Source organism: Pelophylax lessonae, assembly GCF_965119305.1.
Source record: "Pelophylax lessonae genome assembly, chromosome: 3".
In the NCBI taxonomy this organism is placed as follows: Eukaryota; Metazoa; Chordata; class Amphibia; order Anura; family Ranidae; genus Pelophylax; species Pelophylax lessonae.
The window spans coordinates 357,720,063-357,730,097 of record NC_138770.1 but is presented as its reverse complement, the minus strand read 5'-3'; the positions used below and the strand labels follow the sequence as shown (position 1 = coordinate 357,730,097).

Sequence of the window (10,035 nt, the reverse complement as noted above, 5' to 3'; positions counted from 1 at the left end):
GTACCGACACAGACTATCTCGCAATTGAATTGATCCCCAAAGGTTTTAATTGAATAGCGGAATAGAAAATATGATCAAAAAGAAAGTGTATGTATCTCGCACGTACACCACCACACTAGGCCCCAACTACTATTGTTTGTACCCCTAAAAGGATGGTTGAGCAGTAGGAGGAGGAGTATGGAACAGGCAGCACCCTCAAATCTTCAGAAGTATGAGATGAACCCCAAAAACTTGGAAAGGTGGATCTCTCTCACACGTACCAACACAGACTATCCCCCAATTTAACTGATCCCCAAAGGTTTTTGATTAAATAGCGGAATAGAAAATATGATCCAAAAAAAGTGTATGTATATCACACGTACACAACCACACTAGGCCCCAATTACTATTGTTTGTACCCCTAAAAGGCTAGATGAGGAGTAGGGGGGGTATGGAACAGGCAGCACCCTCAAATCTTCAGAAGTATGAGATGAACCCCAAAAACTTGGAAAGGTGGATCTCTCTCACACGTACCAACACAGACTATCCCCCAATTTAACTGATCCCCAAAGGTTTTTGATTAAATAGCGGAATAGAAAATATGATCCAAAAAAAGTGTATGTATATCACACGTACACAACCACACTAGGCCCCAATTACTATTGTTTGTACCCCTAAAAGGCTAGATGAGGAGTAGGGGGGGTATGGAACAGGCAGCACCCTCAAATCTTCAGAAGTATGAGATGAACCCCAAAAACTTGGAAAGGTGGATCTCTCTCACACGTACCAACACAGACTATCCCCCAATTTAACTGATCCCCAAAGGTTTTTGATTAAATAGCGGAATAGAAAATATGATCCAAAAAAAGTGTATGTATATCACACGTACACAACCACACTAGGCCCCAATTACTATTGTTTGTACCCCTAAAAGGCTAGATGAGGAGTAGGGGGGGTATGGAACAGGCAGCACCCTCAAACCTTCAGAAGTATGAGATGAACCCCAACAACTTGGAAAGGTGGATCTCTCTCACACGTACCAACACAGACTATCCCCCAATTTAACTGATCCCCAAAGGTTTTTGATTAAATAGCGGAATAGAAAATATGATCCAAAAAAAGTGTATGTATATCACACGTACACAACCACACTAGGCCCCAATTACTATTGTTTGTACCCCTAAAAGGCTAGATGAGGAGTAGGGGGGGTATGGAACAGGCAGCACCCTCAAACCTTCAGAAGTATGAGATGAACCCCAACAACTTGGAAAGGTGGATCTCTCTCACACGTACCAACACAGACTATCCCCCAATTTAACTGATCCCCAAAGGTTTTTGATTAAATAGCGGAATAGAAAATATGATCCAAAAAAAGTGTATGTATATCACACGTACACAACCACACTAGGCCCCAATTACTATTGTTTGTACCCCTAAAAGGCTAGATGAGGAGTAGGGGGGGTATGGAACAGGCAGCACCCTCAAACCTTCAGAAGTATGAGATGAACCCCAACAACTTGGAAAGGTGGATCTCTCTCACACGTACCAACACAGACTATCCCCCAATTTAACTGATCCCCAAAGGTTTTTGATTAAATAGTGGAATAGAAAATATGATCCAAAAAAAGTGTATGTATATCACACGTACACAACCACACTAGGCCCCAATTACTATTGTTTGTACCCCTAAAAGGCTAGATGAGGAGTAGGGGGGTATGGAACAGGCAGCACCCTCAAACCTTCAGAAGTATGAGATGAACCCCAACAACTTGGAAAGGTGGATCTCTCTCACACGTACCAACACAGACTATCCCCCAATTTAACTGATCCCCAAAGGTTTTTGATTAAATAGCGGAATAGAAAATATGATCCAAAAAAAGTGTATGTATATCACACGTACACAACCACACTAGGCCCCAATTACTATTGTTTGTACCCCTAAAAGGCTAGATGAGGAGTAGGGGGGGTATGGAACAGGCAGCACCCTCAAATCTTCAGAAGTATGAGATGAACCCCAAAAACTTGGAAAGGTGGATCTCTCTCACACGTACCAACACAGACTATCCCCCAATTTAACTGATCCCCAAAGGTTTTTGATTAAATAGCGGAATAGAAAATATGATCCAAAAAAAGTGTATGTATATCACACGTACACAACCACACTAGGCCCCAATTACTATTGTTTGTACCCCTAAAAGGCTAGGAGTAGGGGGAGTATGGAACAGGCAGCACCCTCAAACCTTCAGAAGTATGAGATGAACCCCAACAACTTGGAAAGGTGGATCTCTCTCACACGTACCAACACAGACTATCCCCCAATTTAACTTATCCCCAAAGGTTTTTGATTAAATAGCGGAATAGAAAATATGATCCAAAAAAAGTGTATGTATATCACACGTACACAACCACACTAGGCCCCAATTACTATTGTTTGTACCCCTAAAAGGCTAGGAGTAGGGGGAGTATGGAACAGGCAGCACCCTCAAACCTTCAGAAGTATGAGATGAACCCCAACAACTTGGAAAGGTGGATCTCTCTCACACGTACCAACACAGACTATCCCCCAATTTAACTGATCCCCAAAGGTTTTTGATTAAATAGCGGAAAAGAAAATATGATCCAAAAAAAGTGTATGTATATCACACGTACACAACCACACTAGGCCCCAATTACTATTGTTTGTACCCCTAAAAGGCTAGATGAGGAGTAGGGGGAGTATGGAACAGGCAGCACCCTCAAACCTTCAGAAGTATGAGATGAACCCCAACAACTTGGAAAGGTGGATCTCTCTCACACATACCAACACAGACTATCCCCCAATTTAACTGATCCCCAAAGGTTTTTGATTAAATAGCGGAATAGAAAATATGATCCAAAAAAAGTGTATGTATATCACACGTACACAACCACACTAGGCCCCAATTACTATTGTTTGTACCCCTAAAAGGCTAGATGAGGAGTAGGGGGGGTATGGAACAGGCAGCACCCTCAAATCTTCAGAAGTATGAGATGAACCCCAAAAACTTGGAAAGGTGGATCTCTCTCACACGTACCAACACAGACTATCCCCCAATTTAACTGATCCCCAAAGGTTTTTGATTAAATAGCGGAATAGAAAATATGATCCAAAAAAAGTGTATGTATATCACACGTACACAACCACACTAGGCCCCAATTACTATTGTTTGTACCCCTAAAAGGCTAGATGAGGAGTAGGGGGGGTATGGAACAGGCAGCACCCTCAAATCTTCAGAAGTATGAGATGAACCCCAAAAACTTGGAAAGGTGGATCTCTCTCACACGTACCAACACAGACTATCCCCCAATTTAACTGATCCCCAAAGGTTTTTGATTAAATAGCGGAATAGAAAATATGATCCAAAAAAAGTGTATGTATATCACACGTACACAACCACACTAGGCCCCAATTACTATTGTTTGTACCCCTAAAAGGCTAGATGAGGAGTAGGGGGGGTATGGAACAGGCAGCACCCTCAAACCTTCAGAAGTATGAGATGAACCCCAACAACTTGGAAAGGTGGATCTCTCTCACACGTACCAACACAGACTATCCCCCAATTTAACTGATCCCCAAAGGTTTTTGATTAAATAGCGGAATAGAAAATATGATCCAAAAAAAGGGTATGTATATCACACGTACACAACCACACTAGGCCCCAATTACTATTGTTTGTACCCCTAAAAGGCTAGATGAGGAGTAGGGGGGGTATGGAACAGGCAGCACCCTCAAACCTTCAGAAGTATGAGATGAACCCCAACAACTTGGAAAGGTGGATCTCTCTCACACGTACCAACACAGACTATCCCCCAATTTAACTGATCCCCAAAGGTTTTTGATTAAATAGCGGAATAGAAAATATGATCCAAAAAAAGTGTATGTATATCACACGTACACAACCACACTAGGCCCCAATTACTATTGTTTGTACCCCTAAAAGGCTAGATGAGGAGTAGGGGGGGTATGGAACAGGCAGCACCCTCAAACATTCAGAAGTATGAGATGAACCCCAACAACTTGGAAAGGTGGATCTCTCTCACACGTACCAACACAGACTATCCCCCAATTTAACTGATCCCCAAAGGTTTTTGATTAAATAGCGGAATAGAAAATATGATCCAAAAAAAGTGTATGTATATCACACGTACACAACCACACTAGGCCCCAATTACTATTGTTTGTACCCCTAAAAGGCTAGGAGTAGGGGGAGTATGGAACAGGCAGCACCCTCAAACCTTCAGAAGTATGAGATGAACCCCAACAACTTGGAAAGGTGGATCTCTCTCACACGTACCAACACAGACTATCCCCCAATTTAACTGATCCCCAAAGGTTTTTGATTAAATAGCGGAATAGAAAATATGATCCAAAAAAAGTGTATGTATATCACACGTACACAACCACACTAGGCCCCAATTACTATTGTTTGTACCCCTAAAAGGCTAGATGAGGAGTAGGGGGGGTATGGAACAGGCAGCACCCTCAAACCTTCAGAAGTATGAGATGAACCCCAACAACTTGGAAAGGTGGATCTCTCTCACACGTACCAACACAGACTATCCCCCAATTTAACTGATCCCCAAAGGTTTTTGATTAAATAGCGGAATAGAAAATATGATCCAAAAAAAGTGTATGTATATCACACGTACACAACCACACTAGGCCCCAATTACTATTGTTTGTACCCCTAAAAGGCTAGGAGTAGGGGGAGTATGGAACAGGCAGCACCCTCAAACCTTCAGAAGTATGAGATGAACCCCAACAACTTGGAAAGGTGGATCTCTCTCACACGTACCAACACAGACTATCCCCCAATTTAACTGATCCCCAAAGGTTTTTGATTAAATAGCGGAATAGAAAATATGATCCAAAAAAAGTGTATGTATATCACACGTACACAACCACACTAGGCCCCAATTACTATTGTTTGTACCCCTAAAAGGCTAGATGAGGAGTAGGGGGGGTATGGAACAGGCAGCACCCTCAAATCTTCAGAAGTATGAGATGAACCCCAAAAACTTGGAAAGGTGGATCTCTCTCACACGTACCAACACAGACTATCCCCCAATTTAACTGATCCCCAAAGGTTTTTGATTAAATAGCGGAATAGAAAATATGATCCAAAAAAAGTGTATGTATATCACACGTACACAACCACACTAGGCCCCAATTACTATTGTTTGTACCCCTAAAAGGCTAGATGAGGAGTAGGGGGGGTATGGAACAGGCAGCACCCTCAAACCTTCAGAAGTATGAGATGAACCCCAACAACTTGGAAAGGTGGATCTCTCTCACACGTACCAACACAGACTATCCCCCAATTTAACTGATCCCCAAAGGTTTTTGATTAAATAGCGGAATAGAAAATATGATCCAAAAAAAGGGTATGTATATCACACGTACACAACCACACTAGGCCCCAATTACTATTGTTTGTACCCCTAAAAGGCTAGATGAGGAGTAGGGGGGGTATGGAACAGGCAGCACCCTCAAACCTTCAGAAGTATGAGATGAACCCCAACAACTTGGAAAGGTGGATCTCTCTCACACGTACCAACACAGACTATCCCCCAATTTAACTGATCCCCAAAGGTTTTTGATTAAATAGCGGAATAGAAAATATGATCCAAAAAAAGTGTATGTATATCACACGTACACAACCACACTAGGCCCCAATTACTATTGTTTGTACCCCTAAAAGGCTAGGAGTAGGGGGAGTATGGAACAGGCAGCACCCTCAAACCTTCAGAAGTATGAGATGAACCCCAACAACTTGGAAAGGTGGATCTCTCTCACACGTACCAACACAGACTATCCCCCAATTTAACTGATCCCCAAAGGTTTTTGATTAAATAGCGGAATAGAAAATATGATCCAAAAAAAGTGTATGTATATCACACGTACACAACCACACTAGGCCCCAATTACTATTGTTTGTACCCCTAAAAGGCTAGATGAGGAGTAGGGGGAGTATGGAACAGGCAGCACCCTCAAATCTTCAGAAGTATGAGATTGTGTTCACTGTACCCCACAAAGATTGAGTTCACTGCACCCCACAATGATTGTGTTCACTGCACCCCACAAAGATTGTGTTCACTGCACCTCACAAAGATTGTGTTCACTGTACCCCCCAAAGATTGTGTTAACTGCACCCCACAAAGATTCTGTTCACTGTACCCCACAAAGATTGTGTTCACTGCACCCTAAAAGGATGTTGTTCACTGCACCCCACAAAGATTGTGTTCACTGCACCCTAAAAGGATGTTGTTCACTGCACCCCAAAAAGATTGTGTTCACTGTACCCCCCCAAAGATTGTGTTCACTGCACCCCACAAAGATTGTGTTCACTGCACCCCAAAAAGATTGTGTTCACTGTACCCCCCAAAGATTGTGTTCACTGCACCCCAAAAAGATTGTGTTCACTGTACCCCCCAAAGATTGTGTTCACTGCACCCCACAAAGATTCTGTTCACTGTACCCCACAAAGATTGTGTTCACTGCACCCCAAAAAGATTGTGTTCACTGTACCCCCCCAAAGATTGTGTTCACTGCACCCCACAAAGATTCTGTTCACTGCACCCCACAAAGGATTTTGTTCACTGCACCCCAAAAAGATTGTGTTCACTGCACCCCAAAAAGGATTTTGATCACTGCACCCCAAAAAGGATGTTGTTCACTGCACCCCAAAAATGATTTTGTTCACTCCACCCCAAAAAGATTGTGTTCACTGCACCCCACAAAGATTGTGTTCACTGCACCCCAAAAAGATTGTGTTCACTGTACCCCCCAAAGATTGTGTTCACTGCACCCCACAAAGATTCTGTTCACTGTACCCCACAAAGATTGTGTTCACTGCACCCCAAAAAGATTGTGTTCACTGCACCCCAAAAAGGATGTTGTTCACTGCACCCCAAAAAGGATGTTGTTCACTCCACCCCAAAAAGATTGTGTTCACTGCACCCCACAAAGATTGTGTTCACTGCACCCCAAAAAGATTGTGTTCACTGCACCCCAAAAATGATTTTGTTCACTGCACCCCAAAAAGGATTTTGTTCACTGCACCCCAAAAAGGATGTTGTTCACTCCACCCCAAAAAGATTGTGTTCACTGCACCCCAAAAAGATTGTGTTCACTGCACCCCACAAAGGATTTTGTTCACTGCACCCCAAAAAGATTGTGTTCACTGCACCCCAAAAAGGATGTTGTTCACTGCACCCCAAAAAGGATTTTGTTCACTGCACCCCAAAAAGATTGTGTTCACTGCACCCCACAAAGGATTTTGTTCACTGCACCCCACAAAGATTGTGTTCACTGCACACCAAAAAGGATTGTGTTCACTGCACCCCAAAAAGATTTTGTTCACTGCACCCCAAAAAGATTGTGTTCACTGCAGCCCAAAAAGATTGTGTTCACTGCAGCCCAAAAAGATTGTGTTCACTGCAGCCCAAAAAGATTGTGTTCACTGCAGCCCAAAAAGATTGTGTTCACTGCAGCTCACACACAGAAAAATGGATGTGGATCACTGACACCTGCCTATCTCCAATCCCACACCACACAGCAATATCGATTGTAGTTTGTAGAACACAGTTTCCCTAAAATTCAGCAGACTCTGTCCCTAACAGGATTGAGAAGAGATCGTAGATCAGGATTGAGTGCAGATTCACCCCACCCCCCACACAGCAATATCGATTGTAGTTTGTAGAAGACACTGACCCTATAATTCAGCAGACTCTATCCCTAAAATGCCTACAACTCGCCCTGCCTAAACACTCCGACCTGTCCCTCAATTCTATCCGGACACAAATGGTTTTTTCCTGCCTATCTTTCCCTAATCAGCAGCCAGCACGTTGATGTGTGCTCTGTCCCTGATATAAGCAGCATAATGACGCCGCTGCGGCTGCCTCGAACTTATAAAGACTTGGTCACATGCTTCAGACGGCCAATCACAGCTACTAAGACATTTGCAGGCATGGCTGGGATGGCTTAAGGCACACCAGTTAAACGATTGTTGATTGGCTGTTGAAAGCCCGCCATGAAAAGAGCGCCAAAGCATGCAAAACCCGGAAATAAAACGACCGAACACGGATTTTTACCCGAACATACAGTAAAGTGTCCGTGTCCGTGTTCGGGTACAAAAAATCCAATTATTCGGTACGAACACGAATAATACAGTCCGTGTTCGCTCAACACTATTCACTTTGTATAATATAAAAACAAAACTTGATTTAAAAATACACAAAAAGCAGATGCATGCACATTTAAAATATACATAAATGCATGCAATAACTTGGAAAATGTTTAGACATGTGAAAGGATCCTAATGGTTTGTGAGAAGCTATGATGGACTTGACTTTGTAATTAGTTAATACTTTAACGGGAAACTCTAGTAAAAACCTATTTTTCTAGTTCTGAATAAACTGTAAAAGGGATACAACCGCTGCCAGGTTTTTATTGTTGAAAATATTATATGACAGCGCTACCAGGAAAGTAATTAAATGTAATCCTCAAGTAGTGATCAATGTAAAGTGCACTTGATGATAAATATGACAATAAAAATTAATATATATCACAATGTGAAGTGCAAAATGCTTTGTGCTAAAATATGACCATAAAAATGAATATATATCACAATATAAAGTGCAATGAACAAAATGCTAAGTGTTAAAGTGATTTAGTGCAAAGTAAAGTGCAGTCCAAAATTATAAGTCCATTAATGCTTTCAAAAAGAGGTGCTGGACAAAAGGTGCTTAAGGTGCTCCACACTGTGGTCAAAAGTGCTCCAAACGGCCCGTTTTGGGGATCCACTCACCAGGTGTTATAGGTAATCAAGGCTTAAAAACCATGGACTCTCCAACACAGCCCTGAGGATGGATGGATCCGTATGTCACCAGACGAGCCTCCAACCTTTACTAATAGTCCCTCTCGATTAAATATTCAAAAGGAAGGGAAGGTGCCAAACATAGTGAAGCCCATAGCAACTTTTATTAAGTGTAATATATAAAAAACTACTCACAAGCGTAAATAGGGTAGACAGTGTTATAAGAACCACATAAGAGCTGTCAGCACAGCGCACGGCGACCGCTCGGTGTAACCATGGTGGCGTACTGGAGACAGGCCGGCCTCAGCTACATACGCTACTCTCAGATCTGTGCCTAGGCTGTCAGGGCGGCACTGAAGCCTCAGTTCAAGGCAGAAGCAGACAAGGCGGCTATTACCAATGTGAAGATCGTCAAACCGAAGAAAGAATGATCCATGCTGAACACCAGAACCTCTGATAGAATAATGGATTTTCCTTGGGTTGTTTCCTGAATTTGTCTACATCTGTAAATGTGTTATTTCTAATTTAAACCACAAGACCAAATAAAATGGATTGTTTTATTTGTAAAAAAAAAAAAAAAAAAAAAAGAACCACATAAGAATGTAGCATGCGTCCACTTCCGGGATCGCTAGCCGGCTTGCATTCCACAAGATAGAGGAAGTGACGCTGTGTGGTATGCTGTCAACAGGAAGTGCGTAGACGCGTTTTGCCCGCCTTAATGGGCGTTTTCATAGACCATCTTTGGGGGGGTTGTGGTCAGATACATTTTAATGGATAAAAAAGAAGATACCCCACAGCCATCTGGACACAAACCAATATATAAAGCTGTTCCGTTTCAACTGCTCATTAATTTATTTTTGTTTATTTTTGTGCATGATATTATCTCTATACTGATTTCAAAGAAAGTAGGAATCATCACAAGCTATCAAAATGCTTGCTTCAGCCAAACACTTTTCACGTGAGTCTGAACAAATGTTCAAATTGTTTAAACTATCAAGTAGTTTACAAAGTGCTTGTTTATCCTGGAAAATACTTTTTGATTTGGCTTCTAATAGGTTCTGTATTTAGCAACCTAACAAAGTTACTGCAAAAATGTAAACTTACTACGTGATAGTTTGTCATTTCAACAACTTAAGATTTGGTCATATTGCAGATAAATACTACTTCTTGTTTGCAAGCATGCACTAGGCTTCATGTGGAAATACTACTATAAAAAGTA

At 42.0% G+C, this 10,035-nt stretch overlaps 1 pseudogene across 1 annotated transcript; it reads left to right on the top strand.

Annotated features, from left to right (window-relative positions):
- The first annotated feature begins 9,091 nt into the window (after positions 1 to 9,091).
- On the top strand, positions 9,092 to 9,391 carry LOC309548900 (ATP synthase subunit epsilon, mitochondrial-like; annotated as a pseudogene). Its single transcript has one exon. The product of its transcript is annotated as an ATP synthase subunit epsilon, mitochondrial-like (transcript).
- The last annotated feature ends 644 nt before the right edge of the window (positions 9,392 to 10,035 follow it).